General features: G+C 38.8%; 1 protein-coding gene across 2 annotated transcripts in view; it reads left to right on the forward strand.

Annotated features, from left to right (window-relative positions):
* The window catches only part of NALF1 (NALCN channel auxiliary factor 1), a 584686-nt gene that overhangs the window by 415980 nt on the left and 147643 nt on the right, over window positions 1-21063 (forward strand). The gene's annotated exons all lie outside the window — the stretch shown is intronic.

The following is a 21063-nucleotide window of genomic DNA, read 5'->3' on the forward strand; positions in this document are numbered from 1 at the left end:
AGGATACGGTCTTTTTTTTTATTTCAATAGTTTTATTCATTTCAAACATTTTAACAAGAAGAATGTAAACACTAATTATTATAATTTGAAACTTCAAAAAGTGGAGGAATCATAGCACAATAACATACCTTATATTGAAGATGGCAAAGGCAAAATAAAATTGCTTAACAAAGGAAAGGTACAAAAGCCTTTCAAATTAAACTTAAATATAATAAAACAATTTAAAACTAAAACAAATAGAAAAGAACAAAATGTGTAAACAGTAAATTAAACATTTTCTTGAGTGCAACTTCCAAATTATGCCTGGGACGTAGATGTAGATGGCAATGTAGACTGGGTTGAAAGGTTTTTGGTCTTTAAAACATCAACTTCAGTGGGAACAGTGTTGTTGGTCTCCTTTTTAGCTAATGCTCTGATACTGTGCTCTCCAGGGGCGTGTCTCCCTACATCACCACGATAACGTGTCTATGCATTCCCAGGGTGATGTGGCGGGGGGGGGGGGCGGGGGGGGCGTCCACGGGCATTACAAGGAGCCTCTGGAAGATTGAGAGGTTGTTCCTTCTACTGAATGGGCGGATTTATATCCGCCCACTCAGAAGAAGGAGCTGCGGCCCTGTTTCCCAACTTTGCCATGTTAACACTGCTGCTGGTGAAGGAGCGGAGGGGAGAGCAAGAGAACCCTCCGATCTTTCAGCTCCGTGGGCAGGATAGAACAGCCGAACGGGCCGGATCCGGCCCGCGGGCCATAGTTTGCCCACGGCTGCCCTAGACACTCAGAATAAAGGCCTTACTTCTCATGTAACAAAGCCCTTGCCAGTGAGCTGCAGATAAAAGAGATTTACAGAACATCCAGGAAGTATCTGAAAGGGAGGTCCTTGTTTCTGCCATTTCTTCCTTTCTGGAACCTTCAGTATGGGTGTGATGCCTTGATGTGAAAACTGTATATTGAGGGCAACAGATCCACAGGGGAGAGAGAATGGGCTGTGATTCATTGGCAGAGATATAAACTTCTGCATTGCTTAAGCCAGTGGTTGGAAAATTGCGGCTCGGGAGCCACATGCAGCTCTTTGGCCCCTTGAGTGTTCTAAGGCCACTTCAAAATAGACTCGCCCAGGCCGAAAACCGACTTCTGCGCATGGGCCACGAAGTTTCAATCGCACTGTACGTGTGCGCCCTCACATGGTATTTTGTGGAAGAGCCACACTCAAGGGGCCAAAGAGCCGCATGTGGCTCGCGAGCCTAGGTTTGCCGACCACTGGCTTACGCCACTGTTATTTTGCATTTTTTTATGCCACAGCTTAATTTTTCTTCCAAAGCAGAAGTCATTTGAAAGAGTTAAAGGTATGGTCCACATTATCTGTATTGACAATGTACCATTGGAGAAATAAAATAAAGCGAAAATAATGGCTACCATAAGAATCTCTTGCCTCAAAAATAAGTTGGCCTGAGAACTTTGTACATTTATATGAACTTACTCATCCCACATGTGCAGACCTTTTCTTGATTGCAAGCCCAGATCAAGCTTTGTTTTGCATTAGGGAACTTAGTAGCGGGCAGAGACCAAAAGGGAACAGAAGGGGAATAGAACAGAAAGTCCAATAATTACAATTTCTCCTTCAAGTTTAGATATTTGAAAAAATGTCCCATCTTAAGGAGAGATCAACCTCTGTGTATAACCTAATGTATTATGTGCATTACAAGCATAGCACGTTTTCTGCTTCACACTTCCCGTGTACGCGAATCCAGATTTTATAGAAACCATTAGTCATAGAGAAGTTCTTCCTGAATGAAGCTGTTACACCAGCTCTCTTTCTGGATTGAGCATCTGCACATGCTAAGAATGACTTTGTTGATTCTATCAAAATAACTTGTGAATGAGTATCACTCTATGTGTCTCCGTGTGCTTTAGGGTGATATCTATATTTGTTGTGTAACTTGTTTTAATGCATTCAGCACACAGGGAAATGTAGAGCAGAGCCACAGTAGGTTTTATAATTCCACTAGAGGCCCGGTGCATGAAGATTCGTGCATGGGGGGTGGGTCCCTCAGCCTGACCTGCACCCTCTCCAATCTGGGAGCCCTCAGCGAAGCCCTCTCCAATCCGGGAGTTTCTGTCTGTCTTTGCAATCATATGAGCGAATTGTCTGATATCCCAACCCAGTTTGGTTTGGTGCTCACAGAATAATAGAGGTCTTTTTTTTTCTTTGCTCCATTGGTGGCGATTTCCTGGAAGTTTTAGGATATCTTCCCTTTAATATTTCCTCGACACTGTGACTTTACTTACATCTCTCACCTTTGCTTTCCCTCCATCCTCCACCCGCAACAGTAATTTGCTCCAGGCTCACTTTGCTCTAGTCTCTAGGAGATCCCGCAACACATCTGACACCAGAACTATGATTCCCAGAATTCCTGATGCTTCCTGCGCTCTTAGTTTCTGCTTCCGGTCCAGGGGCTGCACAAACAAAAAGGACTGTGAACTCCAGCTGCCCCCAGACCGGGCTGGTAGGACAGGACACTCCAGTGGCATCCCCGGGACCCCGGCCGCTCAGTGCAGGCGTGTGCACGCGCTGGCCACAGCTCGAAGCGGGTGGGGTCCTGGGGACGCCCACCCATCCCTGGCCGCTCAGCGCCTGCTTACCTCCATGACGCCCACAGGCCCGCCATCTTTGTCGGGTTAATTTGCACACTTGCTCCTGATTGGCTGTGGGCATTACGGAGGTATGGTGAGTTTACATATTTGACTATTATTAGTGTAGATAGTTGCTTGCTAATTGACTGTCCAGTTTTATGATACTGTAACCAAATAGCAAGGTGCTTGATATGCAGGGAGCTCAGACATAAGTCTAGGGAAAGGGGGGTGGGGGATACTGGTAATGCTGAATAATAAACAAGAGTAGAGAAAAATACATAACTGCATAGCTTGAAAGGTAATTCGGTAATCCAAAGAAGCTGTAGCTCAGAAGAGCTATTAAATTAGTGATGTTTGGATTTAAACAAGCCCGTTTACCATCTGACTTGGGCTACACACAAATGAGGCTAGATTTCATTCTCTCTATTAATCAGAATGCCTCTGCAGGAGGAAGGCAACCTTTCCAGCAACTTGATGGCAGCCTGGGCATCAATAAGCACCATCAGAACAGAAAAGGGCCCTAAGTATGGTATCCACGCATCTATCGTTTATTTCTGCTTCTCCATGTTTTGCCACATTTCCTCAGGTCAAAAACTCTAGAGAGAAAATTGTAAAGTAGAGGAAGAAGATTGAAGTGAGAGCTGTATACCTATGTCTTGAAGTTCCTTTGTACAGGTGCCAGATGAAAACATTAGAACAATGAGAGCTCAGAGAGAATAATTTTGAGCTTTGGAAAATAATGAAGGTTGTTTGGCAAGTGGCAAGCAGCAAACTGTCATCTCATCTCACGTTTGCCCTGACACCTGCTAACATACTCCTAACTTGCAGTGAATGATTTTTTTGCAGCTATATTTTTCTGTACCTTTTCAAATTTCGTCTGACCACTTTTATTTTTTTATTTATTTTTTAATCCTCACCTGAGGATATTTTTTCCATTGGTTTTTAGAGAGAGTGGAAGGGAGAAAGAGAAGCAGAGAGAAACACCAATGTGAGAGAGACACATCAATTGGTTGCCTCTTGCATGCCCCCATCTAGGGCTGGGAGCCTGCAACTGGTATGTGCCCTTGACGGGAATCAAACCAAGGACCCTTCAGTCCGCAGGTTGGTGCTCTATCCACCGAGTCAAACTGGGTAGGACTGGTCTGACCACTTTTACAACAGCAAGTCCATCATAATATATGGTGAGTGTTTTCAAGTAAACATTCAACTTGTCTCTTTTTGAGGCAAAGATAGGGAGAAAAAGTAAGCTTTCACAATAAACAGACCTAGATCTGAATGATGAAAAGTACCATCTCTTTGTCTCACTGTCAACACCACATCATCCTGAGTGAGCCTATCAGGCTATTAGGAACAAGTGTTGATGAACTTGTGACCTCTGCTTGTGTCCAACCATGTTTCCACATTCATGTTAAGATCCTCACTACCTTTAGATGAAATAGAAAGAAAATGTTGATGTTTTTTAACCTCATTTTAATTTATCTTTATTGTTGAAAGTATTACAGATATCCTCTTTTCCTCCCACTGACCCCCTCCACCCCACTCCTGCCCCCTGCCCAGGCCTTCCCTGTACTATTGTTGGTCCATGGGCTATGCATATGTTCATATAAATTCATTGGTTAATCTCTTCCCACCCCCACCGTTTCCTCTGAAATATGTCAGTCTGTTGAATGCTACCATGTCTCTGGATCTTTTTTGTTCATCAGTTTATTTTGTTCATTAGACTCCACATATTAGTGAGATCATGTGATACTTGTCTTTTTTGACTGGCTTATTTCACTTAGCATAATAAAATCCAGCAGTATCTTTTTTACTGCTGCATAGTATTCCATTGTATAAATGTACCACAGTTTTTTAATCTATTCATCTACTGATGGGAATTTGGGTTGTTTCCAGATCTTAGCTATTGTAAATAATGCTGTTATGAACATAGGGGTGCATATATTCATTCAGATTGGTTTTTCTGGATTCTTGGGTTATATTCCTAGAAGTGGGATTACTGGGTCAAATGACAGTTCCATTTTTAATTTTTTGAGGAAACTCCATACTGTTTTCCATAGTTGCTGCACCAGTTTGCATTCCCACCAGCAGTGTATTTGGGTTCCCTTTTTTCCACATCTTTGGCAGCACTTGTCATTTGTTGATTTGTTAATGCTAGCCATTCTGATTTGAACAAACTATTATAAATTAGGGAATAATATGAAAAAAATTTAATTACATTAAGACATTATTTTAAAATTTGGTATGCTAATTAATGATACTGAGGTTATATTTTAAAATTATGTTTTAAGTATATTTTTTGAAATAAAATATATTAATATTATGTTTGATATTTACTTCACAATAATGTAGAGTATGAAAAGTGGCTGAGGATATAGATCAATTATAAGTTGCTATGAGATGAAACTTAATGATGGTATGTGAGGATTCATTTATTATTATTTTTCTATATGGGTAAAAATTTCATATAAAGAAAGATTAGCTGAAGTTGGTAAAAAAAAAAAAAAATAACTAAGCCTTTGCCAATATAAAAAGGGTGAGATATCTCATTTGCAGTTTAGTTCCAAAAGGATTTGATGATTCCTACAGGTTTTTGATATAGAAGTGAGGAGGGAAAACAGTTTGGGGCCTGAATTCTTTGGGGGATCTGAGAACCATAGTTTAGTGGAATTGTGTTACAATTCAAATACAGTTTGGGTTCTAATACACTATCGAGTCAAAAATAACTAGCAATATTACATAATTTTCTTTAGGCTCTGATTCACTTTATTTCCAATGCAATTTGTTGACTTGTGAATGCATACAAGTGCCTACTTTTATTGTCTATTAGTGGCATAGCAGCCAGATATCATCAGAGTAATTTTTTTATTGTCATGCATTTAATTTTAACTGGTCTCTTGCATGTTGCTACAAGTCATTTGCAAATTCTCACATCTATGCAATAGCATAACCACATGTGTGGTTGTCAACTTTAAAAATCAATTTCTCCCTTGTGCCCATAGTGAAAATGATTACAGGTTATACAAATGCAAGTTTTATCATGACAGTGGAGCAGAACTGATGTGGCATGCTAATTTATTCATTAAAGTGCAGATGAACAAATTATAATCATAGGTGGTTGCATAGTATCCTTCTGCCACTGTTGTCTGGGAACACAGGCTCCATTCAGATGGGAGACTAACAATTGGAGCCCTAAAGAGCACTTTGATTTTGATGCACTAAAAAGTGTTTAAAATGCCACATTCTAGAGGCAGCAACATTTTTTATTTGGGTCTTAAAGTGGAGATATATTGCCATTGAGGAAAAATGGAAGGAAGGAAGGGAGGAAGAAAGGAAGGAAAGGGGAGGGAAGGAAAGGGGAGGGAAGGGAAGGGAAGGGAAGGGAAGGGAAGGGAAGGGAAGGGAAGGGAAGGGAAGGGAAGGGAAGGGAAGGGAAGGGAAGGGAAGGGAAGGGAAGGGAAGGGAAGGGAAGGGAAGGGAGAAAGAAAGGAAGGGAAGGGAAGGGAAGGGAAGGGAAGGGAAGGGAAGGGAAGGGAAGGGAAGGGAAGGGAAGGGAAGGGAAGGGAAGGGAAGGGAAGGGAAGGGAAGGGAAGGGGAAGAACATTTTAGAAAGTAGAACTTCATAATTTTTATCAACACGACATTCAATGCTTTGTAAATATTTATTAAATTGGCCATTTATAAAAGGATATTCTGTTTGTGTTTTTTATGAAATGACATTACAGCAGTTATTCAATAACTCTTTTTTGTTATAAAAAATCTAGTTAGTTATAAATCTAACTAGATAACACATTCTTCCATTTTAAACACTGAAGTATGGGAAGGCAAAATCTATACTAATTCAGATCTTTGAAGTCTAGTAAAAGAAACAGGACAATCACAAAATACATCAATTAGCAACACACAGCAAATCAATGGAACAGTATAATTATGCTGCAAATCAAAGGAATAGTTTAATTATGGTAAGATGGGGATGTTCACTGTGGGTTAGAGCAGTGGTTGGCAAACTCAGTAGTCAACAGAGTCAAATATCAACAGTACAACGATTGAAATTTCTTTTGAGAGCCAAATTTTTTAAACTTAAACTTCTTCTAACGCCACTTCTTCAAAATAGACTCGCCCAGGCCGTGGTATTTTGTGGAAGAGCCATACTCAAGGGACCAAAGAGCCGCATGTGGCTCGCGAGCCACAGTTTGCTGACCACTGGAGAGTATCCAGAGAAAAATTTTTGTAAGAAAGAGGGGGCTGAAAAAGAAAAATGGGAATCATTTGATCTGAGAGTAGAGAGAAGAGCTTTGAACAATGAGAGAACAGTGAACACAATTTCAGGGAAAGGATTGTTCAGAGCATATTTTAAGGGATTTTAGTCTGGCTAGAACAGAGAAGGTAAAATTAAAGTAAGACTCGGCAAAATTGTTCAGGGTCTCAACAGGACGTGAAGCAGCTTTTAAAACCAGGAATTAACACAAATTAATTTTAAGAACTTTTAGAACTGTGTGCGCTTGTGGTTGAAATGCTGATAAAATTTTGAGCTGCAATATGAGTATTCTTTCTATGCTGCTTTGTCTTTTTCACCAGGTTCCAAAAAAACCCCTGTGTGTAAATAGAAAAAAACACAGTACTCCTCAAAAATCAACATTTCAATTATGTATGTCGTCATGGTTTTCAAGCTTGTACATGAGTATAAATCCCACTTTGGGGATGTTGACTCATTTCTCTTGCATAATAGAGTGTGTTCAATGATGCAGGGGCCACACATATGGTTTATTCTCCTGGTGATGGCAGAAGACATTGTATTCTTAATTTCAGACACTGTGTTTCTTTGGATATTTTAAAAAGACATGCTCTGGGAGTTTCTTCTTCAGGACTTCTTAAACAAGGAGACCTAGTCCTCAAGTTTAACTTTCGATATTTCTTAGAGTGTGGTTGAGTTGACTACATAGGCTATAACTGGGTTCATATTTGGGGGGGAATATCCTTTTTCCTAGCATTTATTAAATTCATGCACTGCAAAGTGCTTCTCATCTTTATCTCACTAAAGCTCAAATAATTTCTGTGATAATTACCATTATTCTCCTCTTTTGGCAGTTGAGGAAACTAAGACTCAGAAAAGTTAGATAATTTTCTAAAGGTAACATAGCATACAAACAATGAAGCCAGGAATCAAATCCTAGTTTCTACTCCAGAGCCTGCACTTATAACAACTATTATATATATACTAGAGGCCCGTTGTACAAAGAGATTTGTGCAATAGGCCTTCCTTCCCTTGGCTTCCAGCACCGGTTTTCCTCTGGCACGCAGGACCCAGGCCTTTGCTCTGGCCAGAGTCTGCCTTCTTCATCTTCACTGCAGACTCAGGCCAGAGTCTGTAGTCTTGTCTTCACTGTGGCACTCTGCTCCTGTAGATCCCTTCGCCCCCTGCCCTCCCTCTCATAGCAGGCGTCCTGCCCCACCTGGCCACTCCACGCCTGGAGCAGCTGGGCTGCTGCCATCTTTGGCCTTCTAATTTGCATACTCACTCTGAATGGCTGTGGGCATAGCGGAGGTACGGTCAATTTACGTGTTTGTCTATTATTAGGTAAGACTAGAGGCCCGATGCACGAAATGTGTGCAAGAGTAGGCCTTCCTTCCCCTGGCTGCCTGCTCCAGCTTCCCTCTGACCACCAGCAGGCACCCAGGACCTGGGCTTCCCTGCCAGCCCTGGCTTTGTACGGAAGGGCATCCAGTCTAATTAGCATATTACACATTATTATGGACTATATAATATAACGACAATATTCTATTTTATATATAAAATATAATAATAATAATATAACTATAGCATATATGTATGCACATACCTAGTTAATACTATTGCATTATCAATGAATTTGATAATATAATACTAAGTATAAAAACTAGGTAGATAGAAAATCACATATGTGAATATCTATATATAGAGAGAGAAACATTTATTTGTATACATTTATATTCACATAGATTATATATATATATATATATATACATATATATATATATAATTCATCTGTCTATTTTGTTCACTGTGATTATATAATTAGTTTATTTAAAGTTAAATTTATTTTTCTTTCTTCCTTATTACAAATGCATATTTTTGTGTAAGCCCAAATGGCCTGCTGAATACTATATTCAATTAAACTCAATGATATTGTCCATACAAATAACAGCCCATGGAGAGCCTCACAGTGACCCCTATTACATCAGTGATCTGTGTTGTTTATTTGAAAGCTCCTTAAGAAATAACCCACTAAACTAAGTTCTCTAATTTATGCTCATTTGTTACTACATTGCTCTGCAAGAACAATATGGAATTATTCCCCATTATTATTTTCAAATTATGTCTCAGCCCTTTGGTGGTACATTTACTTTTTGTCAGAGGGAATGAAGTACTGTGGGGAAAATAACAGGGCCCTCCCCTCGAAATGCCTCTCTTCTTCATTCATCTGTGCAAATTCTTCAAAGCTGCTTCTTTTGTGACATTTCCCTTGGTCTTTCAACCAGAAATCATCTCTCTCTCTCTCAAAGTCATGCCATCACATTTAAATAATGTCTCTCTAATTTCTTCATTGTATTATAGTTATTCTTGTACATCTCTTATTTCTCCATTAGGTTTCATGCTTCTTTATGTTTGATTCATCTCCTTGTCTCTCACTGTATATTTATGAATAGGGCACTATGATTCACCAAACATTTGTTTAAACAGTGGGATTGTAATAGAGAAAAGGCTCGAGTAAAGCAGAATCAATGAATTTTGCTTGGTTGGCATCATTTTTTTTCTTTTCCAATTTTTATATATTGATTTGAGAGAGGGAAAGAAAGAGGGAAAGGGAGAGAGAGACATCAATTTGTTTTTCCACTTATTTTTACATTCATTGGTTGCTTTTTGTATGTGTCCTGACCAGAGATGGAACCCACAACCTTGGCATATCGGGTTGACACTCGAACGAACTGAGCTACCCAACCAGGGCTGACATATGTTTTTCAGATTGTTGTTTGAAGATAAAATAAAATTTCTCATGGAAGTTTGACAATCAAATTTGTTGGCCCTTATTGATTTGACCACAGAATATGTTCCTATCTAGTGTTGCTAACAAGAGAAATGTATTTTAACAAGAGTTTTATTTATTTTTGTTTGTTTGATCATGAACTTTTAAAAAACATAGATGCCAGTTATTACAGGAAATCATTTCATTTCTAAAGCTTTGCCCCAGTGGAATGATTTGCATGATCTTATTATTTATATCAACTTTCCTGATGCTGAGTTCTACCCATTGAGGAGGATAGGAAATGAGAGGAGATGTCAGCAGGCTATAGAACAAATGCACACTAGAAAAAGAGGATAAATTGTGTTAATTTTGAAATAATAAAGACGACCCAGATTGTAATTTCGCTTTCCAGGCAACTTAAGGTTCCTTAGTAGATATATAATAATTTATAAGAATTTAAGTTAGGAAACCACGTTGGGCTCACGAGAGACCTAAATTCCTGTTTTGTTGTACACCCTTGACATTTTGAAAACTTAATTAACTGAGCATCCCCATAGTGTAGTAGACTTTATATTCTCATTAAATCTTCCTCTGACTAAAATATCTAATAAAGATTATCTTTGAGAACTACTAGCATGCTGAAAACATGAATCAGTACTAAAATATAGTTATGTATTTAGAGCTTTGCAGAAAATCTATGAAGTTTCTGAGGTTTTGAGCTGTGCTAACTGCACCTGTGTTAGGAGTACTGCATCTGCTTTTGTTTGTTAAAGGGTGGGTATCCAGAACCCCATATCACAGGCTTTCTCAAAGACAGTAATTTGTCACAGTAAAGGGACCTTTAGTTAGATAGAGGGTGTGTAGCCACCAATCCTAGATTTTCATTGAATTTATTAGGTGCCAGACGCCTTAATGATTAAATGCACTAATATACCTTGCCTAAGAAATAGGTGTCCTACCGTATTAAAATCTTTCATTTTTAAATTTTTTTCACATTCTAGTCAGCATTTTTTGCACATCTTCTTCAGAAAAAATATGGAATATATATATATATAGTGGAACTTACAATTTTGCCAAAACCAATATATCTCAAACTGATAAAAGAGATTGATTCCCATACATAACCTTGCTTGAAACACCTTGTAACTTAATTCACTCCCCTCTTCCTGTTCTTCTTTTCTCTTCTATTTCAAAACTCTCTGTGCTTAATTACTCTTTGTCCCTTAAGATGACCTACCGATAAGTTTGAGGTTACAAATCTAGTTAAGTGGGAACTATTTTTTTGCTACCTCATTTGGCAAGGAACAGCAAAAACACTCTCAAAGAAGGGTTGGGGTCTCATCTAGGCATCTTTACTCTCTACTGCTCACAAAGGAAGAGTTGTCTGAAACATGAGAGGTTTAATAAGAAGTAAATGGAAATGAGTAAAACATGAAGGGTATATTATAGCTGATTTCATTGATTTTTATTCATATGTGTTTAAATGACCTAAAAACATCATCCCACATATATTTTTTAAAAATCATTAAAATAACAAATGTCTGCTTCCTCTAAAATATATATGAGTTGTTACCAAATGAGATAAGTGAACACTCCTCGTTAATGATTAAGAAAAAGATGTTTATTATATGCATTTAGAATTTCCCCAATAGATTTGACACATTTCTTGATATCTATTGAAGGGTTAAAGTTGCTCCTGAGTAAACTTGCCCTTTTAATGTCAATGAAATGCTTCTTTAAAAAGTCTGATAATTCATAATTTATATGTATTAAATTAACTTATTTGATCCATAAATTGCACAAGTAATTAATTTTCTTCTGAAAATGACAAATCAATCATACAATGAAATATTGAGAATCTCTTTTATGTTTTCTCAAGAAGTTAAACACAATAAGCAACATTCAAAGCTAGTTCCAGACAGTGTAAAAACAATTGAGAAATGTTTCCAGATAATTAAGTTTAATCAATAGAATAACTGCAATTCTCTAAAATGGTGTCTCAGGAAGAATGTCAGTGGCATTGACACTTTTGAGAGTCAGAAGGGGTGGTGATGCTTTTCCTCCTTATGCTGTGAGGTACAAACAAACAAGACCAAACCCAGCCCCATGTGGAGTAACTGCTGGTTTGGGGAGTGTGCTCTCTGCAGCATTTGCGTCATAATGACCATGCATCTTCAAAGCTTGGAACACTTCATGGACAACCAGCAATTCATTCCCATCCTTGTAACATGCTCAGCAGACACTGAAGTTTAAGTTTTATACATTGTTATTAGCAGCCACTTACTGAGATATGGTTGATAATTACAAAGTCGCTTTGTTTTCTTTTGACTCAAACGCAGACTTTTCTATTTGCACTCTGTATTATTAACCAAGAGCCCAGAAATAAGGACAGACTCTTCACTTCAGGCTCAGGCATTTTATGCTCATCATTATTTGACTTGGCTAGATAGTCTGCCCGCGAAGGAGAAAATGATAGAATTTTAAAGTAGATTGTGTTGTAGCTGTGTAAGTGGAGCTTGGCATAGGCTCACAATAATTACATAGACTATTTTGTGTACCTTACTTCACAACTCAGAATGTGTGTTTGCTCATCTGGGGACCCAGAGTTTAAATTTTGTGTCTGTTTGAAATTTCAGGTGCCAAAGGATGCTGTATTTCTCAGGTAGAATGAGCTATAGAAGGGAAAGGGCATTAGATGGTTGGTGGTCCCCTAGGCAAGCAGGGAGTGATGGGGGTGACTCCACAGGCAGGTAGGTCAAGGCAGAGCCACAGCCAGCCATCATTAGAGCCTCCTTGGAGACAAGTCTGATAAAACTAAAGGAAGGTGTTCATTCCAAGGTCCACATTATGGCTTTTGTAGTGTCCTTCCTTCATCAACAAATGTGAACAATTATACTTTACTAGAGGCCTGGTGCACGAAAGTGATGCATGGGTGCAGTCCCTAGGCCTGGCCTGCAATCGAAGCATGAGCATCTGGCATGGAAGGGTAGGTCCCAGCTGACCTCTGGGCCCTGGGCAGCACATGGGCCCCCGGCCCCCACGCGTCCCCCTCTGCCTGAGTCACGGCGCCCGAGTCCCCATGTGGAGATGCGGTGAGCACAGCTGGACGCTGTGGGCCGGGGCTCAGCATGGCCCTCTGGGCCACCCAGCAGTGCCACACAGAAGCCAGGCAGGTAGCACACTCTCTCCCAGCCAGCCTGGCAGACCAGCTCCTGCACAAACCCACAGGGAGCCTGACCGGCCCCTGCAGTCCTGGCAGCTGCAGCCCGGCTCACCTGAAAGAGGCCGCATGGGTGTGGGGTGGGCTCCTCATGGGTGCCTGGCACCTGAATGCAGGGGCTTCCCTGGCACTCGAGCCCTGGCATCACGGGGGAGGGTAGCAGGGGGAGTGAGAGCGAGCTCGGTGGACATCCCACCTTCTCACCGCACCTTTGTCCCAGTCACCCCTGCCCCCAGGTAGCCAGCGAGAGGTCACAGTGCATCGCCAATGCCCATCATGTTCCACACTGCTCCTCGGTGGTCAGCACACATCATAGCAAGCGGTCGAACTCTGGGTCTCCTGGTTGAACTCCCAGTTGAACGACCGCCTGAGGGGACTATTTGCATATTAGCCTTTTATTATATAGGATTACTGCATTAGTATAAAGATGAATGAAATCCAGTGTGGATTAAATTCACCTTTTCTCCCCTGTTTTTTTTAAAAATTGTGTGCCCCTAATTGAAAAGAATTTAAGAAAACAATTGACCTAATCCTGAATTCCTATTATAAGTATAGTTTGAAAGACCCTATTGGTAAAATTGTAATTTTCCCTCCCCACATTCTCATCAGAAAGAAAAATAAGCAGTTCTCCCAAAGTACATAATCCTGAAAATGGAGTTGGATGCATTGTTTCTCAATTTTATCACAGTCCTAAATCTGTGACAATGCAAAAATTAGAAAACTTTTCTCAAGATTAACAATTTCTGAGAAAAACTATCAACGATAGGCATTTGGTATATACCCTAAAGAACCAAATTTTTGACAACTTCCTTTCAGTACAGTTTGTTTCTTCACAAGCATTTACAGATTATTGCAAAAATAAGAATAGCACTTTCCATTTCCTTTTCAGTTGTAAAGCCCAAGTACTGCATGCCATTTATATTTTATTTAGCAAACACATAGTATGCTTCTACGGCAACATCTTTGCCTACGCCTTTTATAAATGTCAGTACTCATTTAATCTTTACAACCATTCATTATGGGTTGGATTGCATCTTCCCAAAAAGATATTTTGAAGTCCTAACCCCTGGAACCTATGAATGTGACCTTATTTGGAAACAAAGTCTTTGTAGATATAATCAAATTAAGATAAAGTCACACAGGAGAAGCATGGGTCCTAAGTCCAATAATGCTGGTGTCCTTATAAAAATAAATTGTTATTTGTTTTTTAACCACAATAAAATACAACCCTCATATATGTGCTAATAGTTAAGGAGATGGATCTAGTACCCACAGCCCCATGAGAAAAATCTAAATTAATACTTTATCATTAAACAACAAACAGGAATTTGAAAAGTATAGAATGGCACATCCCAATGAAAGGCTTCATAGAAATTGGGCTATAATAGCTTCATAGAATTGAGACATCAAGAGCAGTGGCTGGGGGAAGACCATCTTTCAATGTGAGGAATGAATTTCTGTGGACATATTCTTCTTGTGTAGAATCATGCCTTGTCAACCCAGTCTGCTCCAAGGGGAGCTATTTTTTCTGGATGGTGCATTCTCAGCAAAAATTTTGAACTGTGAAGAAAGGGACTTACAATCTATAGCAATGTCTAAAGATGGCTTTCAGCCAGATCTTAACAAGAAATCAAAACTTTACTTGAAAAATGACAAAATTCACAATCTTAAGAGAAAAATACTTCACCATGCATCATTCATGTAAGCAGCAAAGCAGAGTTGTCAAAAGCATGGACTCAGAAACATTTGAGTTCTAGCTCTTTCCCTCACCACTTGTGGGTCCTTGGGCAGGTCACCTACCTCTCCATGCCCTAGTTTCCTCTGTGGAAGAGAGAATAACACCTCCCTCACAGGTGGTGTGTTAGTTTCCTAGGGCTGCCACAATAAAGAATCACCACTGGGGCTTAAAACAACACAAATGTAAACTCTCAATAGTGCAGGATCCAAAAGTATAAAAGCAGGGTTGGTTCCTTCTCGGGGGTGCAGAGGAAGAATCTGTTCTAACTTGTGGTGATTGCTTATAACCATTGGCATTTATTGGCTTGAAGTTGCATCACTCCAGTCTCTGCTTACATTGTCATATGGATGTCTTCTTGCTGTGATTTTGTTTTTGTTATATATATGAAAAATGAGGGAAATAATAGTATCCATGGATTGTGGTGAGGATTATAGAGCTAATATATAATCTATACACTTAAGTGGTGGCTTGCTTCATCTATCTAGCTATCTAGCTATCTATGTATTTAGGTCAGTTTTCATAAGCTAACTGTGTTTCTCATATCACTCCATTATATCATACATTATTGAGTACACCAATAGAGAAAGGCACTCTTCTATATAGGAACCCTGGTCCAAATATTTAACACTTTATACAAAGGTAGGCTCCTGGGAAGTGTCTTATCAGGTCCCAAACTTGTTTAGTTTTTATTATTGCTGTAGTCTAGGCCTTGTTATCCTTAGCATCAAGTGTCAGAAATCACTGCCATTATCCAGCATGTTGACAGAAAGGGTATGTGGGTGTTCTAGAAAAAAAAAGTATTATGAGACAGGGAAATTGGACAGTAACTGAACTTTACTTTTTCTGAATCTTTTCAACTAACTTTTATTCTATAAATCTACTGGCATTCTGCAGAGCAAAGACCTGTCTCTACAGTTCCTTCCCTGAGCTGCAGGACTGTGATCTGGTGACTTGTCCACATAAATGTGATGGTTCAGGAGCTGCTCCATTGCAGGCAGTATGAAGCCGACACTATTTGTTTAAAATAACATGTCCTGCCAAAACCGGTTTGGCTCAGTGGATAGAGCGTCGGCCTGCGGACTGAGGGGTCCCGGGTTCGATTCCGGTCAAGGGCATGTACCTGGGTTGCGGGCACATCCCCAGTGGGGGGTGTGCAGGAGGCAGCTGATCGATGTTTCTCTCTCATCGATGTTTCTAGCTCTCTATCCCTCTCCCTTCCTCTCTGTAAAATATCAATAAAATATGTTTTAAAAATAATAATAATAAAATAACATGTCCTGTTTAAATTGAATTTATGAGGAAATAAATCAGGAATACAAAGAAAATACTAAGCCCTGGCCAGGTAGTTCAGTTGGTTAAAGCATCATCCTCATATGCTAAAGTTGTAGGTTCAATCCCCCCGTCAGGGCACATAACAAGAATCAACCAATGGATGCATGAATAAGTGGAACAACAAATCCATGTTTCTCTCTTTTTCTCTAAAATCAATAAATAGAATTTTTTAAAAAAGAAAGAAATATTATAACACTGAAACAGCAAGTGGGCCAAAGGTAGACTTCCCATGGCCACAGTAGAAAGGAAAAGAGACAACTAAGTTGTATGTGGCTGCTTGGCCCTTAGTACCCTCCAAACATAATGAGTCTATTTGTATTCTGCTTTCAGTAAAATACACAGAAATTCCTACTTTTCCACAAATGCTCTCTTCCTTTCACACTTTAGTTTCTAACTAAATAAAATTTTCAAAAGGAAGCATTTAAAGGAATGCATATGACAAGACACAAATGTAAGAGGGAGTGACAGATTGGCATGGTAATGGCTAACCTGAGCCAGATCTCTGAGGAAGTTCTGATATCTTTGAAATAGAGAGGTCAGGGGTGACTTTCTCTCAGGACTTTTTACATGGTAAATCGAGAACTGTGTTTTAATGTTTTCTAGCCTCAAACAGTAAGCCGAACTACCCAAGAATAGAAAATATAATAAAATAATTGAAAAGGAAAATGCTTTTCTTAAGAGAAAAATTATAGTGGAATATATTAGGAAACGTGTGTATGTTCATATGAATCTATATGTGTGTGTATGCACACGAACACATACACACGCACACACACGTGCATACACACACACACACACACACACACACACACACACACACACACTGAACCAGAGGATAAGAATCTATTATTTTAACAAAACCTCCAAGCAACTTGCATGCTCATTAAACTTGAGAGGCACTGTCAAAGGATGTAAATATGATTATTTGATAGACCAGCGTCTTTGCCCTAAGTGCCTGCTGGGATTTTACCACATTTTAAATAAACACAATACATAAATCTCTAAGTCAACAAAATAAACAAAAATAGATAAAAAATAGATGGAAAAATAAAATGTAAATTTTAAAATTATAGTTTAAATTTAAGATAGGGCTCTGTTTGTACTCTGTTTTATATATACATCTTTAGGAAAGACACAGGGTAAAAAGGCCCCTCACTACATAGCAGCAGATATTTCTAAACAAAGTCTCCTTTAAACTTCACAGTTGTATTAGATGAGAGCTAATCTTAATTAGTGCCTAGTAGATGATAGGAACTTTTCTAGGAGCTTTACAAATATTAACTTACCTAATCCTCAGAACATACTCAGGGTATGTTGATCAATTATCAGCTCCATTTTACAGATGGGAAAATTGACTCACAAGGATAGGTCAGTGGCCAAAGTCATACATGTAATAAGTAACAAAGCAAGTAATCCAAGGTGGGTAACCTAGCTATAGACTGAGTGTCTTAAGTACTAAATATGATGACTTTTATTGTGAATATATTTATGTTCTTTTGCTGGTAAGAAAGGTAAAAGGTTAAATATTTTCTTAATTAGCAACTCAGTTCTATCTTCCTTCCCAAACTAGTACTGGATCTCCTATTCTAACTCCTTCCCTAAGTACCAAGTATTTAAATGGACTTGCCCTGGCCAGTGTGGCTCAGTTGTTTGGAGTATCGACCCATGCACCAAGAGATGGTGGGTTTGATTCCTGGTCAGGGAACATACCTGGGTTGTGGGTTTGATCCCTGGTTGGGGTGTGGGGCAGGAGGCAATTGATGAGAGGCTCTCTCTCCTCTCTCTCTCTCTCTCTCTCTCTCTCTCACTCACTCTCTCTCCCACAGCCTCTCTCTCTCTCTCTCTCTCTCTCTCTCAAATCAATACCAAAAAAAGGACTTAACCTCTTATAGGAAGGAACTCTTCCCCATGAGGGTTGTTACAAGAATTAGGCCAAATAATCAATACAAAGAGCTTAGTGCTCAGCACATAGTAAGAGCTCAAATTTAGCAGATTTTTTTCATTATTCTATAACTATATAAAATCCTCTATTTCATAGAATTTAAGAAGTTATTTTAGCTAAGAAACATCCTAGTATCAGAGATGTTAAAATGTGGACATGCATGCATCTTTTAATGGATAAAATATGACACTATACATATTAGGTTTTCAATCAGTGATGAATGTCAGATTGTCCCAGAATATCATAACTGTTATTATGTGCATGATGGGGTGGCCCAGTACATATATTTATCTTTAATTTTCTCAGCAATCTGCTATGGTATTATTTTTCATTGTGCATATAAGACAATTGAGATTTAGAGATATTAAGCAATTCATTCAAAATCAAACCATTACGTGGCAGAGTCCAGAGCGATATTCCGTTCCTCGGATTCCAAAGTCTTCAGCCATATCGCACTATGGTGCATACACAATTCCGAATCCCTGAATACTTTCTTTAACTTTTTTCTCTACGCAAGTATTTCTGCTCTTGTATCTTGACTGTTTCACAGAGGAAATTGCAGTAACAATGGCCTCACAAGGCCTTCCCAGGACAGAAAGAGAAAAAGGACATGGCATTGAGAGATGGAGCAGCATAGCAGGCATGATGCCAAGACAAAGTTTTTCTCTCCTAATCTTTCTCAGTATTAATTTCTCAGGAAATACAATATACAACTCAACAAACTTTAGCATCTAAGTGAGGTGCCCCAAAATTTCTCTCAATTCTCTCAAGAATTCAAAGATACACAATAAATTAAAAAGAAAGAGGTTACATTTGAAAGCCATACAGATATAGCACTGGGTTTTAGTCTGTAAATATGGACACTGTAAGTTTTCTCTGCTGCAAAGTAATCACCCTATCAGTAAAATTAAAGAAATAATAGAATTGTGATTTCCATATTTCACTGATGTCCAAGATAGGTACAACAATACCTAGCATTTTAAAGGATCTGTTCTAGGCTTTCTCTCTAACCACCCAGATACTTGTATTTCCCAAGGTATCGTTCACAGCATGATAGGTGTCATGCCCAGAATAGGCCCTTTTCTTCTAACTTATTTTTATAGCTAACAAAAGTAAACACTTTCTTCTCAGGACAACCTCCTGTCTAAGATAAAAGAAGAATAACACTGGTCTCTTTTCCTGTTATTGATCATTATGCATGAATGCATTAATATTGATTAGAAACAGACACTCCAATGGTGTTCTTAATTTTCTGTCTGGATCCTATTGTCTCTGCAAAATAGAATAATCGGAAAGAAATGACTTGGAGAGACTTCAAATCAAGCTAAACAATAAACCTGAATTTATTGTTTTCCATTCAGAAGAGTCTTGCTTGAATTAGACTGCTGGGGGAAAATGTAAAGCTGTTCAGCAATAGATGATTTTCAGGGTTGTTTCATAACAAGAGAAGAAAAAACATTATCTACTGCTACAGATAATGGGCTTCACTCGCAGTTTCAGGCTGCATGGGATTACCATCCATGTACATTAACACAGAAGAAAAAAATGAAACCTTGTAGGTTCATAGTGTGTGATGAGTTGTTGCAACTTGTCTCCCTGACAACGTTAGAAAACAGAGATTGGGTTCTCCTCTATATGATTTCAGCAAATGTGTGTCTGTTGCATGATTAGCAACCCACAAATTAAATATATAATAATTCAGTTATTTTTGTTTGTACTGTGATGGCTCTAGGATATAATTTTCCAGCTCATTAATTTATTAGTCAATTTTAAATACTAATACAATGCTAATTTTACAAGAAAGAGGAAGACTACAAAAAAAATCCTTCACCACTCCCAAAACACCCATCTTTTCTGCAGTTCTCTGCTACACTAATTTACTAGTTTAATTTTTAAAATGCATTTTTTTTTAAACTGAAAGATGCAATTAAAACAACTGAAAAAAAGAACTAGTTAAATTTTGGAATTTGTATCTCTATTAATTAAGTAAAATCAAGTATAGTTGGTTGGAGGTACAAAAAAAATCTACTTCTCAATAGCTACTGATTTTGAGGTGGCCATGAAGATGTCACAAACATGCCTCATGGTTGGGATTTTAAAATTACTTTTAAAGTGGCTGAAAATTAAAAGGAAATGTTTAATTGCAGATGAAAGAAAGGAAAAGGTCATTGCTATGTGAGATGTAATTGGAGGTTTCCATGTGCTTCCCCTAGCACTTTCTGAGGCCTGGTGAAGACTGCTTATAGCTGCAAAATACTTGGTCAGTTTTATTTGCAGTATATGTAATGCACGGTATTCAGAAGCTGTTGTTTTAGTAACTGTTCAACAGTTAGGTGTCATTTAATGCAAAGTCCTGGGGAATTGAATGTTCTCATCTAGCCAAAGCCACCAATTTTAATTTCCAGGAGATTTAAGATGGAAATTACTTAGTTCCAACTTATTTTCTCTCTTTAGCAGAAGGTAGTCTTTCTGGCTCCCCCAACCCACAGGCCTCCCCAGCACATTTGTACTGGCTTTGAGACAGGCAAGGTGGGGACAGTATTCTCTCCAAATCCATTCCTCTAAATCTCAGCCTGACTGTGCCCCTGAGGAGATTTGCAAAGACTCAGGAATGTGAGCCCTTTAGATTTCCCCACCGTTTTCTTTTCTTTGACAGCAACTCTCAAAATCCCAAAAACAAAATAACAAAACACCACCACCAATAATAAACAGTAATATAAGTCTCCATCACAATTCTGCCTGTGCCTAGAATATTGCTTCTGTTTCTCCCAGAAAACAAAACATCACAACACTGATAGGCTCAACACCTTAGTAAACAAACCTCACATTTTGTTCCTCATTCCTGTATTTAGATACTTCATTATTTCCCCAAAATAGGAATGTAATTGCTTTCAATTTGTGTAAAGAGCCATTTAAGAAGCTTAAAGCACGTGCACACACACACATACACACACACAGAGGAAATAAAACCAGAGCCCTAAGTGGAGCCCTAGAAAAGCTCCATTTCTAGTATGAATTGCAAATTTTAAATACAACTTTTCCCCCTACTTTCATTTTTCAAGGTTGAAAAATACCTTGCCTCTGGTGAATTCCTGAAATTTTTCACTAAGGAGGTGACAGAGCTTTCTGGAGAATATGTAACCAAGGAAGATTTAAAGAAACATTCTACAGAATCAGAGCTCACTTGGCGGGGTGCCTATG

The sequence above is a fragment of the Plecotus auritus genome (genome assembly GCF_963455305.1).
Source record: "Plecotus auritus genome assembly, chromosome: 3".
NCBI lineage: Eukaryota > Metazoa > Chordata > Mammalia > Chiroptera > Vespertilionidae > Plecotus > Plecotus auritus.